We start from the raw sequence: 14,456 nt of genomic DNA on the forward strand, positions 1-14,456 counted from the left end.
CCTTCTTTGTTGATCCGGAAGCATAAGGAGGCAAAAGTGGCAAGGTGGCATTCTTAGCTTTCAGTTCTATGTAATCAGTAATGTGTCTCCAGATGGGAGCATTCCTCCCTTTGGAACTAAGACCTCTAGACCCATAGAACATAGGGTTGTGGGAATAGGAAGCAAAGATTTTGCTAGTGAGTCACCAGGGATAATAATGAGTGGTGCATCTCCCATTTCTACCCTTTGATTCCTGGACCCATGAATACTGGCTATGGAAGAAACAGCACCAAGTATTGAACACTGGGTTAGAGCATAACGTTGCCCCAACCTTGCAAGGTATTGCCACCTAGCTGGGAATGTAATTATGTCTTTAGAAAGCCATTCCATCTTTCTATCAAGCCAGCTGCTTCGGGATGATGGGGAACATGGTGAGACCAACCAATGAATTCCATGAGCATTGGTCCACTGTCACACTTCATTTGCTGTGATGTGAGTCCCTTGATGTGAAGTGATGCTGTGTGGGATACCATGATGGTGAATAAGGCATTCTGCACATCCATAGATGGTAGTTTTGGCAGAAGCATTGCATGCAGGGAAGGAAAATTGTATCCAAAGTAAGTGCCTATTCCAGTAAAAACAAAATGCTGCCCTTTCCATGATGGAAGTGGTCCAGTGTAATCAACCTGCCACCAGGTTGCTGACTGATCACCTTGAGGAATGGTGCCATATCGGGGACTCAGTGTTGGTCTCAGCTGCTGGCAGAGTGGGCAGTCAGCAGCGACTGTAGCCTAGCCAACCTTTGTGAGTAATGACCAATATATTTATATATGGAGCCCTGGTGGCTCAGGGGTTAAGAGCTCAGCTGCAAACCAAAAGGTCGGCAGTTTGAATCCACCACCTGTTCCTTGGAAACCCTATGGAGCAGTTCTACCCTGTCCAATAGGTTCACTATGAGTCAGAATCAACTCGATGGCAATGGGTTTGGTTTTGGTTTTATATACATATGAGAAAGAGATTTACAGCAAGAAAATGGCTCGTATCATTGTACAGTCTGGCAAGTCCCAAGCCCATGGATCTGGCATCAGGCTGGAGGCTTGTCCTGATTCATGTAGCTGCAGGGAATGATGAATCCATGATTGGCAGGTCAGATGGCAGGCCACTGGCTCACAGGCTGCAGAGGCTGATGAATCCCAAGATCGGCAGGCAATATAGGAGGTTGCTGGCTCAAATCCCAAGAACTGGAGGTCAGGTTATGATGAGCCAGATGTAGGTTCCGGAACAAGCTAGTAAGCTTTACCAGAATGTCCATATATATATTGGATGCAGGCCACACCCTCGAGGAAACTTCCCTTACAGCTGATTGGCTGATCATATCGGATCATATCATGGAAGATGAATACATTGTTACATAACTGCCAAACCACTGAGAATCATGGCCCAGCCAAGCTGACACACAACCGTAACCATCACAACCATCCACTTGCGGTATTTCTGTCACAGCTGCACTAAGAAACTAAGACACCCATATATTGGTTGATTATAATGTTTTGTCAGAAAAAAAAAAAAGGTCCCTCCAGAGCATATTATAAAGTAAGGTAGGAGCACTGACATAACTGTATGGCAAGAAAATAAAGGTCAGTTTTCCCAGCCATATGAAAATGCAAGCACTTCTAATATTCCTTACAGGTGGGAATGAAAAAGTAGCATTTTCCAGGTCAATGTTATTCCAGGTGCCCAGAGCTGTGTTGATTTGATGTAGTAAACACACAACCCCAGAACTGCAGCTGTGATTGGCATCACTGTCTTTTAAGTTTGTGGTAACTTACTGTTATCCCCCAAGACCCATGGTTCCCAAACTTTACTGCACAATTGACTCACCAGGGAAGCTTTAAAAAAATCTCTATGACTTCTGCCAGACTGAACCCAGAGCAACTAGATGGTGCCCAGCTACCACCACTGACTGCTCTGACAGGGATCACAATAGCAGGTCCTGGACAGAATGGGAGAAAAGTATAGAACAAAATTCAAATGACAAACACACAAAAAAGATCAGACTTGCTGGTCTGACATACCAGAGAAACCCCAAGAGTATGGCCCCAGATACTCTTTTAACTCAGTACTAAAGTCTCTCCCTAGGTTCACCCTTCAGCCAAAGATTAGGCAGGTCTATAAGGCCAATAAAAGCACACATGAAGAACATGCTTCGTAGATCAATCCTGTATGGGAGACTAAATGGGCACACTAGCCCAAAAGCAAAGACGAGAAGGCAGGAAGGGTCAGGAAAACTGGACGAATGGAAACAGGGAACTGGGGGTAGAGAAGGGTAGACAAATTGCAGGGTTGGCAACCAATGTCACGAAACAATTTGTGTATTAATCATTTAATGAGAAACTAATTTGCTTTGTAAATTCTCGCCTAAAGCACAATTAAAAAAAAAAAATCTCTATGCCCCAGTCATATCCCATACCATTAAACTTGTGTAGGGGCTTTTAAACCAGAGGTGTCTGTCACATCTGAAAAGGCTAAATTCAAGCTTGGGCCTGACCCCATTTTGAACCTTTGTTTTTGCCTTAGCAATAGCTAATATTGTAGAGACTTCATTTTGTATCTATGGGAATGTTTTTCCTTGTAATCAAATTAAGGCTGTTATCAGTTAGTTCCCAAGGAGCCTTAATGCTAACGTCAGTTTGTTCTCAAGGAGCATTGATGCAAACAGCATCAGACCAATCAAGAAACTCCTTACAGTCACCATGCAGTAACTAACCAACAAAGCACACAAACCACCAAGTAATAACTAGTCAACAAAGACTCTTTAAACCAATCACTGTAAAGCCCCGACTTTTGTTAACCTGCCTTTCACTTTTACAAATCACTGAAAAGCCAATCAGAATATTATGTTATTAGTTCCTGGTTTAACGGTATAAATCTTGCCTGGCTGCCTGTAACACCTGGGAGTGTGCTGAATTTCTCACTGTGCGACTCAGTGCCTCCTTAATTCAAGTTGTTTTTCCTTCCCGTAAATCTCTCTTGGTTTCATTTTAAATAGAGCAGGCATTGTTAACCTACAGGAATCACAATGCCTGAGGGTAGAAGCCAGTATTATTATTACTTTTTAATCTCCAGGTGGTTCCAAAGTGCAACAAAAAACAATGGGAATCACTGTCCAAGACCCATTTGGCTTTTTCAACTGGCCAAACTAATGAGTTAAATGGGGATGTAGTAGGAATCACCAGGACTGATGTACTGTCTTGGTGGAGAAGAGGGTGAGGAAAGTTTCAAGGCTTCCACTTGGCCCTCCTTTCATCACATGGGTCAAGGAAACAGTGTGAGTATTCTGCTATATCCTACTTCTGCATGCATTTTGGAACTGAGGAAATAACTACAGGACACGTTCCAGCGAGAAGGACTCAGGCCAAGAATCTGCCTATCACCCAAAGTCCATTAACCTTCACTCTAAGAAGCCTTCCAGAGCCAGTATCTAATACCTGCCCCCCACCAGCCCCCCCGCCAAATCTGGTCATTTCTCTTTCCCAGCACAGTTTCCCTGGGAAATGTTCATAGATTCCTCTGGGGAAAGCTTGGGGGAAGATTTATAGGACACACAGGAGGCTGCAATCTCAGCCTCCTTCAGAAGGCTGCAGACACTGCCTCAGTCAAGGGGCTCTGGGTCTATAAACTGATTTATTCTGGTAACTGGGTGAGAGGCTGTGAATCTCCACTACGGAGACTTGAGTTTGGTTTTTGTACAGCAGACCTAGGATGGTTCTGCATTGCACCTAGACTTATAAATACCATGCAGCACTTTACTAGGGTGTCAATCTGTTTAATAGGAAACTTGAGATCAATTAGCCATTTTCACAGATCCCTGTGCCAATTTTAATCTGTATCCTTTCACTGTAATAAGTAAAAACTGTGGGCATAAGAGCTGTTCTCAGTTCTGTGAGTACTTCCAGAGAATCACCAAACCTGAGGGTGGTTTGGAGACACCTGACATAGCAATCTTTTGAGATTGGCTTATATGTAATTTCTTTTTATAGTTAAGCAGTATGCCACTGTATGAATATACTACTATGGCTTGTTAATCCATTCACCTCCTGGTGGACATTTGGCTGTTTAGTTTTTGTTTATTACAAATAAAGCTTTATAAATATTTCTATACAAATCTTTGTATGAATATACACTATTGTTGCCAGGTGAAAACCCCAGTTTTGCTTGGCATGACTTGTTACAGCCATTAAATAAGAGGCTGAGGTAGGAGATCAGAAAGAAGCCTTTATTTCTTTGTACAAGGAAAGAAGCAATCAGGACTGCTGCCTCCATGACTGCTGGCAGGCAGCTTGGGGAGATGGGCTTTTACAGAGAGCAGATAAGGAAATGAAAATTCTTCATGAATGTTAAGGATTGACCTTCATGCAGGCACTCAGAGCTTGGGAATGACTATGCATTTTCTCAAGACAAGGGTTTGATTCTCTGGGATGAAGAGGTGATTTTCCTTCATTAGCATGTTAAGTCTCCACCTAGAGGCAGGTTGAGGCCATCTATGGCCCATTCTGTGGTTGTCTTGTTAAGGACAATTTCAGAAGAATGTACAGCCTATTTTGCTCAGTTTAGCAGGATAATCCAGAGCAGGTGTCTCTCAGAAGGGATGGGATCTGAAGCTGTCTGCCTCACTTTTATTTTTCTTGAGTAAATACCTGTGATAAGAGTAAAAAAGTCAAAAGATGGAAATAACCTAGACGCCCATCAACAGATGAATGGATAAACACACTGTGGCACATACACACAACGGAGTATTATGCATCAATAAAGAATAACAAGGAATCTGTGAAGCAGCTCATAACATGGAGGAATCTGGAAGGCATTATGCTGAGTGAGATGAGTCATTCACAAAGGGACAAATATTGTAGAGACCACTACTGTAAAAACTCATGAAAAGGCTTACATACAAAAAGAAACAATCTTTGATGGTTACGAGGGAAGGGAGCAGTGGGGTTGGAAAAATACTTAATAGACAATAGATTAAGTGGTAACTTTGGTGAAGGGTAACACGGTACACATTACCAGGGAAGCCAGCACAACCTATACAAGGTAAGGTCGTGGTAGCTCCATAGACACATCCAAACTCCCTGAGGGACCGAATTGCTGGGCTGAGGGCTGTGGGGACCACGGTCTCGGGGAACACCTACCTCAAGTGGCATAATACAGTTTATAAAGAAAATGTTCTACATTCTACTTTTATGAGTGGTGACTGGGGTCTTAAAAGCCTGTGAGTGGACACCTAGGATACTCCACTGGTCTCACTCCTTTGGGAGCAAGGAATAATGAAGAAAACTAAAGATACAAGGGAAAGATTAGTCCAAATGGCTAATGGACCACATCTACCACGGTCTCCACCAGACTGAGTCCAATACAACTAGATGGTGCCCAGCTACCACCATTGACTGCTCTGACAGAGATCACAACAGAGGGTCCCAGACAGAGCTGGAGAAAAATGTAGAACAAAATTTTAACTCAAAAAGAAAAGACCAGATAGCATTCCTAGCCCCAAAGACCTCTTCTCTTAGGAGGAGTCCAAGCAGAAGTTTGTTAAGCACAAGAGGGAACAGTTCAGCAAGGGCTCTGGGAGATAGAGAACAACCCAACCGTCAAGGCTTCTGGCTACTAATCCTCCCAGAAACAGAGCGGAGAAGAGGAGCCCGAGCTGGAGCCCAGGCCACAGACGGTGATGGCGAAAAGAAGAGCAATGTTGAGAGTAGTAGTAATGGGAACGGGAAGCTGGTCCTCCAAGAACAAATCAAGGAGAAGAACGGAAAGGCGCTCCCCAAAACATCCCAAGGAGGCTAAGGACCTGAGGAGAAGGAGGCGGCCATCTTGGTGAGTGAGAGGTCTCTCCCGGTAAAGGCGCAGAACAGCTCCTCTCCAGGGGAGTCCAGGGTTCCTTAGGAAGAGGAGGCAAAGGAAGAGGAAGAGAGGGAAAAAAAGGCTGCTAAGGAAGATGCTGAGGCCTCAAGCATCAAAGATCTTGAGAGCCTATAGCCACCCATGTTTCAAGAGAGGCTCCACCCCATAATTGTGCAGCGTAGGGGTTACTGGGGAAACTGGCCATGACTGCAAACTAGAACCCCTTCACCACCCCACTCTGCTCCTCTCTTCCACTCTCTCTCCCCCGCGACGGCTGGAGATTGACCTGAATGAGGTAGGCCTCCTGGCCTTCACCTCCATATCCCCACACCCCTGTGATCTGAGTCAGGGATCTGTGATCTGAGTCCTCTGCTCCCTGGGATGAGGCCGTTGTATCCCTCCCTGCCTGGAGCTGTTTCCTAGGGCTTTCTGTTGGGACCTGGACCAGCGGTTTACACCTTTTGACACCCCCTATCCCTCTGGTGGCTCAGTGGTTAAGAGCTCAGCTGCTAACCAAAACGTTGGCAGTTCAAATCCACAGCCACTTCTTAGAAACTCTGTAGGGCAGTTCTACTCTGTCCTATAGAGTTGCTATGAGTTGGAAAGGACACTAAGGCAATGTTTTTTTTTTTTTTTTTTAATCCCTCTCCTAGGCATTCTGGGCCTCTGGGCTGGGGTTGGGGGTAGGAGAGGGAGGGATGGAAGATGAACAGAAGGATGGGCTTTGAGGGGAGTCCCTGGATGGTGGAAATGGTTAACTTGCTCTGCTGCTAACTGAAAGGTTGAAGGTTCAAGTCCACCCAGAGGTACCTCAGAAGAAAGCCCTGATGATCTGCTTCTGAAAAATCAGCTATTGAAAACCTGATGGAACACATTTCTACTCTGATGCGCATCAGGTTGGCATGAGTTGGAATGGACAGGACAGCAACTCTTTTATTTTTGGTGGAAGGGTTTGGGAGCGGAGGGCTGGGTAGGGCAATCCTCAAATTATGAAGGGAGTTGGGGGAGGAAGACTGACATCTTCTTGAGATCCTGTCACCCTTATTTCACACCTATTATCCCAGCTGCCAGAAACCCTGGTGGTGTAGTGGTTAAGTACTACGGCTGCTAACCAAAAGGTTGGCAGTTCGAATCCACCAGGTGCTCCTTGGAAACTCTAAAGGGGCAGTTGTACTCTGTCCTATAGGGTCACTATGAGTCAGAATCAACTCGATGGCAGTGGGTTTTTGGTTTATCCCAGCTGCCTAGATTCGGGGAAAGTGGGACAGTCTGTGGGGGAGGGGCTTCCTTCCATTCAGCAATGCCCGTTTTTCCTTTTGCTGACCCTGGGAATTATGGGAGTTGTAGTTTATCATCAGAAGATTTGGGGGCTTCCAAGTTGTTTGGGCCAAGAACCTGAATCTGAAGGGTTGACTTCACCCAGCTTTGGTGGGAATGGTAAAAGCATCTTCCCCCTTTAGATCTCTGGGAGCAGGAAGACACCCCACCCTAGGAAGACAAGCAGCTGTCCTTTTCCCTCTCTCCACAGTACTCAAGGTCAGCCTACAGTTATATATATCACCCAGTCATAAAAGAAAAGGCATATTTTTAGAGAAATGTTCTTAATCAAAGAAAAACAAAACAAAAAACTCTACTGTTTCATGTGCCCCCACTCTGCTCCTATCCCCCCTACTGTTGCCCACATTTCTGAGGTACACTGGAAGGCTCCCCTTCTGTTTGGGGCTTGATGGCTTTCTTTTTCTAGTGGGAGCTTTGATGTTCCTTACTGTGTCATTTCCCATCCACATACCCCTACCTGGTCCCCTCAGTGCTGTCACCACATCTGATCTGTAACCTACTGAGAGGACCAAAGGGTTTGGTTTTTGATTTTGGAGAGGACCAAAACCAAACCTATTGCTCTCAGGTCAATTCTGACTCATATTGACCCTGTCAGTGCCCTCTCTGCCCTCTCCCAACTGCTACCTCTCTCTATGCCTCTCTTCTGTGTCTTGTCTCTTTTGCCCTTGCCCCTCTCCCTTGGGCTCTGTGAAAAATTGTTGATTGTAGCTTTGGAAAAAATTAGCTCTGAGAACCATAAATGATTTCAGTTCTAGGAAAATTAAACCCATTTATTGTTTTTAAAAAATCATATAGGATTGATTAGATTAGGCAGATCAAGCCAGATGTACAAATATGATTACACTTGCCCAGTGAGGCAGATCATTTTCTCAAAAAATGGCAGCGCAAGCTCTTCTGTACGTGACTTTGACACTCCTCCCATTGAAAGGTAGGGTTTTTATGTCCCTTCCACTTGAATCCAATAGAGTACCACAGATGCTGTGCGATAACCTAGGTAAGGTCATAACGGTGAAGCAGTTTCCACCTTGTTTGCTGGTACACTTGCTTCTGGAGTCCTGAGTCACCATGTAAGAAGCTGGGCTACTCTGAAGCCACCATTCTGTAAGGAATCCTTGTTCATATAGGTTATATGTAGGTGCTTCGGTTGACAGTCACAGCTGAGGTCCCAGCCTGTAGCTAGCATCAACCTTACCCCAGACATATATGTGAAGACACCTCCAGATGATTCCAGCCTCAGCCACTGAGTCACCCCAGCTGTCAAATGTTATCATTATGAGGCTCTGGATACCATGGAGCAAAGACAAGCCATCCTTGCTGGGGCCTGATCAAATTCTAGACCCACAGAATCCATGAGCAAAATAAAAGTTCTTGTTTTAAGCCACTAAGTTTTAACGTAATTTGTTATGCAGCAGTAGTAACCAGAACACCTTGGACTTTGGATTTAATGCATTGCTTCAGCAGACATCAAGGGGAAGGTAGAGTTTAGGAGGTTTATAGAGTTTATAGGCACCCTGGTGGTACAATGGTTAAGTGCTCTCAGCTGCTAACCTATGGGTTGGCTGTTAGAACCCACACAGTGGCTCTTCAGAAGAAAGACCTGGCGATCTGCTTCCATAAAGATTGTTGTTGTTAGGTATTATCGAGTTGGTTCCAACTCATAGTGACCCTATGTGAGGTGAGATAGGGAAGAAACAGGGACTGAACCCCTAGGGAAGGAGCCCTGCAACACCTGCAACTGGCAACTTACTTACAATACTATGTGTTTGGCTAATGACATAAAACACATATCCTGGAATGTGTGATAAGGAAAGAACAAACAATTTACTCCCTTGTAAGATGTTTTTCAGAAGGACCGACCCAATCTGGTCCCTGGAGCATGTGCAGACATCCACATCCAACTGGTGACTTCTGCCTGATGCAAGTACCTGAGACAGGAGTAAAACCAGCACCACAGGAGGGACTGCACAGGTGTGACACCCGTAATAAGTCCTGCTAAGAACCCCAGAAGCCTCCGGGACAGGAGCCGTCTTAAAGCCATCTTAGAAAGCTGGTGCATGGGCACCTTAGTCAACATATCCCAGCCCAGATGGGCCACTTGCCAGAAAACCCTGCCTATACCTAGGAATAAACATAAATCTCCCCCAACCCCTCAAAACCCTTTAAAAACCCATGCAAATCCTTTGTTCTGAGAGACGGGGGTAAGCCTTGCCTAGGTCCTTCTTGTCTCCACTTGCAAGCCTCTTTAATAAAGCTTTGCTCATGTGAAAAATTCTCCATGCCTTACCTGTTCATTCTTGACCAGTGAGAGGCAAGAACCTCCTTCAATTAAAGGTGTAGAGACTCCGGCAACATGTACAACAGAATGAAACACTTCCTTATCCTGCACCATCCTCACAATTGTTGCTATATTCGAGCCCATTGTTGCATCCACAGTGTCAACCCATCTTGTTGAGGGTCTTCCTCTTTTTTGCTGACCCTCTACTTTACCAAGCATGATGTTCTTCTCCAGGGGCTGGTCCCTCCAGATAATATGTCCAAAGTATATGAGATGAAGCCTCACTGTCCTTGCTTCTAAGGAGCATTCTAGCTATATTTCTTCCAAGCCATATTTGTTCATCTGGCAGACCATGGTACATTCAGAACTCTTTGCCAACACCATAATTCAAAGGCATCAATTCTTCTTTGGTCTTCCCTATTCATTGTCCAGCTTTTGCCTGCATATGAGGTGATTGAAAAATACCATGGCTTGGGTCAGGAGCACCTTAGTCTTTTTTTTTTTTTTTAAGCTTCAAGTGAACGTTTACAAATCAAGTCAGTCTGTCACATATAAGTTTATATACATCTTACTCCATACTCCCACTTGCTCTCCCCCTAATGAGTCAGCCCTTCCACTCTCTCCTTTCGTGACAATTTTGCCAGCTTCCAACTCTCTCTATCCTCCCATCCCCCCTCCAGACAGGAGATGCCAACACAATCTCAAGTGTCCACCTGATATAATTAGCTCACTCTTCATCAGCATCTCTCTCCTACCCACTGTCCAGTCCCTTTCATGTCTGATGAGTTGTCTTCAGGGATGGTTCCTGTTCTGTGCCAACAGAAGGTTTGGGGACCATGACCGCCGGGATTCCTCTAGTCACAGTCAGACCATAGGAGCACCTTAGTCTTTACAGTGACATCTTTGTGTTTTAATACTTTAAAGAGGTCTTCTACAGCGGAAGAAACCAAAGCCTTTCCCATGGAGTGTATTCTGACTCAGCCACTCTATAGGACAGAGTAGAATTGCCTCAATGGATATCTTAGGAGTTAAGTTTTTATGGAAACAGACTGCCTGGTCTTCCTCCTGTGGGTTCTCAAATGGACAATTTTTTATTTAGCAGCCTACCGCTTATTCATTGTGCCATCAGGGCTCCTCTGTGAGGATTACAGCATAGAAAACCCTATGGGGCAGTTCTACTGTGTCACATGGGGCTACTATGAGTCAGAACCAACTCGAGGGCACACAACAATGTAAGAGTTTATAGGATAGGGTTCCAGGCTTTGCCTGAACATTAGACAAATAGATATTGAGCATGTCTGCATAGATATCAGCAGTAGAAGCCAGCAGAGAATTTAGAAATAAGACTGGATTGCCATTCCCCAACAGATGTTGAGCGACCTCTTCTCATAAACAGGACGAGAGTGGACTGGAAGATATTAGGGGTCTGTCTTAGCTTCCTAGTGCTGCTATAACAGGATTATCACACGTTGGTGGTTTAAAGAACAGAGATTTATTTTCTCACAGTTTGTCAGGCCAAAAGTTTGAATTCAGGGCATCATCTATGGGGTGGGTGGGGGGGAACCAAACCCACTGCTGTCAAGTCTGACTCAGACAGAGTAGAACCGCCCCACAGAGTTTCTAAGGAGCACCTGGTGGATTCAAAGTGCCATCTTTTTGGTTAGCAGCCATAGCTCTTAACCACTATACCACCGGGATTTCTATGGGGGAAGGCTCTGTCAACTCTAGGGGAAGATCCTTGTCTCTTCCAGCATTCCTCAGTTCCTTGGAGATCTTCACGTGGCATCTGTCTTACCCTTTTTGGGCTTGCTTGTCTCTGTGTCTATGCTGCTGTTTATAATTAAGGAGTGATTAGATTTAGGACACACCCAACACTGATATGGTCAATTAACATAACAAAGAAAACCCTATTCTAAAATGGGATTGCATCCACAGATATAGGGGTTAGGATTCCAATACATATTTTTTGGAGGGGAAACAATTCAATCCATAATAGTGTCCAAGAGCCCCTTCGCTTCACAGCCATGAGGTTTTAATAGTTCCCCTGCCCCTAGACACTTAAATACCATCTCCGAGAGAAGGTGAGAGGGACTGAGAAATGAGAGAGACTGTGTATTTATTTCTCTAAATTCTGTGCATGACCTCAAAGAGCTGTTTTAATTATTGGATCAAAGTGTTAAGTCTTATCGGACTAAATAAAGTTAATTTTTTCTCATTGTTCAAGGGGTGAGGGATTTGTTTTAGGCAAAATTTTAAGATTATAATTGTGCACCTAAGTTGTAATTTTGTGCGTCTCCAACATACTTTCTGCCTTGGGCAGTTAAGGTGGGCATTATCAATATTTGCCTCTGTGCCTCACTTCTTTCTATGCTCCCCTGGCTGACTCACTCCCCTCTCCCGAACCAGTCCTACCCCACCCATTAGGACTTTTAATGTGCCAATTCAATCTGTATCCTGATGAGTAAATTTTTCTGCTCTTGGAACCATTCTATTTCTTAATGTAGTGGTTCTTAATCTTTTTGGGGCAACGGCCTGAGAGGGCAATTCTATTTTCTTCCTTTTCACATTCTTGAGTAAAAATCTTAGTGTAAGCCCCTAAATACTGACAACAAGAACAATTTTGGTATAATAAATAGTTAAAAAAACAGAAAAAATTAAATAAAACAACATGTTACAAGAAAAAATAATAGTTAAAATAAGTAAAAGCTAGGAAAAATATGAAAATGAATAAACGAACAAACAGGACAAAACACTGAGGCAAGACAAAGCAGGCCAAGAATAACCAAAATTGGATAAAATAGTTATCAAAAAAACCCAGTGCCATCGAAGACCTAAGAAATAAAACCAGTAAAACATATTCTAAAATAGTACAAAAGAATTACTAATAAGGTAAGGAATGATAGGAGTCCCTAGATGATGCAACTGGTTAATGAGCTTGGCTGCAAACTGAAAGACTGGAGGTTTGAGTCCACCCAGAGATGCCTCAGAAGAAAGCCTCAGCTATCTACTTCCAAAAAACCAGCCATTCATAACTCTATGGAGCACAGTTCTACTCGGACACATTGGAGTCATCAAGAGTCAGAATCAATGTTTATTTTAATTTAAACTCAGAAGTACACAATCATTTATTTAACACTCAAAAAGAACAACCAAAAACAAGAAACCAAACCCATTGCCGTCAAGTCGATTCCAACTCATAACAACCTAATAGGACAGAGTAGAACTGCCCCATAAGGTTTTCAAGGCTATAATCTTTTTTTTTAATTATAATTTTTAATTTTTTTTTGTTGTGCTTTAAATGAAAGTTTACAGTTCAGGTTAGTTTCTTATACAAAAATTTACACACATTGTTATGGGATCCTAGTTGCTCTCCCTATAATGTGATAGTACACTCCTTCTTTCCACCCTGTATGTCCCGTGTCCATTCCACCAGCTCCTGTCTCTTTCTGCCTTCTCATCTCGCCTTTGGACAGGAGCTGCCCATTTAGTTTCATGTATCTACTTGAGCTAAGAAGCACACTCTTCACATGTATCATTTAATATCTTATAGTTCAGTCTATGTCTGAAGAGTTGGCTTCGGGAGTTGTCTTAGTTTAGTTGGTTCTGTTAGTTTAGCTAACAGAAGATCTGGGGTGCCATGTCTTCTGGGGTCCCTCCAGTCTCAGTCAGACCATTAAGTCCGGTCTTTTTACTAGGATTTGAGTTCTACATCCCACTTTTCTCCCACTCCATCAGGGACTCTCTGCTGTGTTCCCTCTCAGGGTGGTTGTTGGTGGTAGCTGGGCACCACCTAGTTCTTCTGGTCTCAGGCTGATGGAATCTCTGGTTTGTGAGGCCCTTTCTGTCTCTTGGACTCATATTTTTCTTGTGTCTTTGGTGTTCCTCATTCTCCTTTGCTCCAGGTAGGTTGGGACTAATTGATGTATCTTAGATGGCCGCTTACTAGCTTTTAAGATCCCAGATGCCACTCACGAAAGTGGGACGCAGAACATCTTCTTAATAAACTTTGTTATGGGTTTTTTGTTTTTTTTAATGCTTGTTTCAGTGAATGGATGCAGCACTGGAGGTGTTCATTCATGTATGCCAAGAAATTTGGAAGACAACTACCTGGCCAACTGACCAGAAGAGATCCATATTTATGCATATTTCAAAGAATGATGATCCAACAGAATGTAGAAATTATCTAAAAATATCAATATCACACAAAATAAAATTTTGCTGAAGATTATTCAAAAGCAGTTGCAGCAGTACATCAACAGAGAGCTGCCAGAAATTCAAGCCGGATTCAGAAGAGCACGTGGAACATCATTGCTGATGTCAGATGGATCTTGACTGAAAGCAGAGAATACCAGAAAAATGTTTACCTGTGTTTTATTGACTATGCAACGGCATTCAACTGTGTGGATCATAACAAATTATGGATAACATTGTGAAGAATGAGAATTCCCGAACATTTAATTGTGCTCATGAGTAACCTGTACAGAGATCAAGATGCAGTCGTTCAAACAGAATAAGGGAATATTGCGTGGCTTAAAGTCAGGAAAAGTGTGTGTCAGGGTTGTATTCTTTCACCATACTTATTCAGTCTGTGTGTTGAGCAAATAATCTGAGAAACTGGACTACATGAAGGAAAACCTGTCTCAGGACTGGAAGAAGACTCTTTAACACCCTGCATTATGTGAATAACACAAACCTCCTTGCTGAAAGTGAAGAGGACTTGAAGCACTTACTGTTGAAGATAAAAGACTACAGCCTTCAGTATGGATTGCACCTCAACATAAAGAAAACAAAAATTCTTACAACTGGCTAATAAGAAACATTATGGTACACAGAGAAAAGTTTGAAGTTGTCAAGGATTTCGTTTTACAGGGATCCACAATTAACACCAATGGAAGAGGCAATCAAGAAATCAAATGTATTGCATTGAGCAAATTACTGCAAAAGACCTCTTTAAAGTGTT

The 14,456-nt window shown here is 43.4% G+C and overlaps 1 pseudogene; it reads left to right on the forward strand.

The window, feature by feature from the left end:
- Positions 1–398: 398 nt before the first annotated feature.
- Positions 399–6,161, forward strand: LOC111749998 (hepatoma-derived growth factor-like; annotated as a pseudogene).
- The last annotated feature ends 8,295 nt before the right edge of the window (positions 6,162–14,456 follow it).

Source organism: Loxodonta africana, chromosome 2 (assembly GCF_030014295.1).
Source record: "Loxodonta africana isolate mLoxAfr1 chromosome 2, mLoxAfr1.hap2, whole genome shotgun sequence".
NCBI lineage: Eukaryota > Metazoa > Chordata > Mammalia > Proboscidea > Elephantidae > Loxodonta > Loxodonta africana.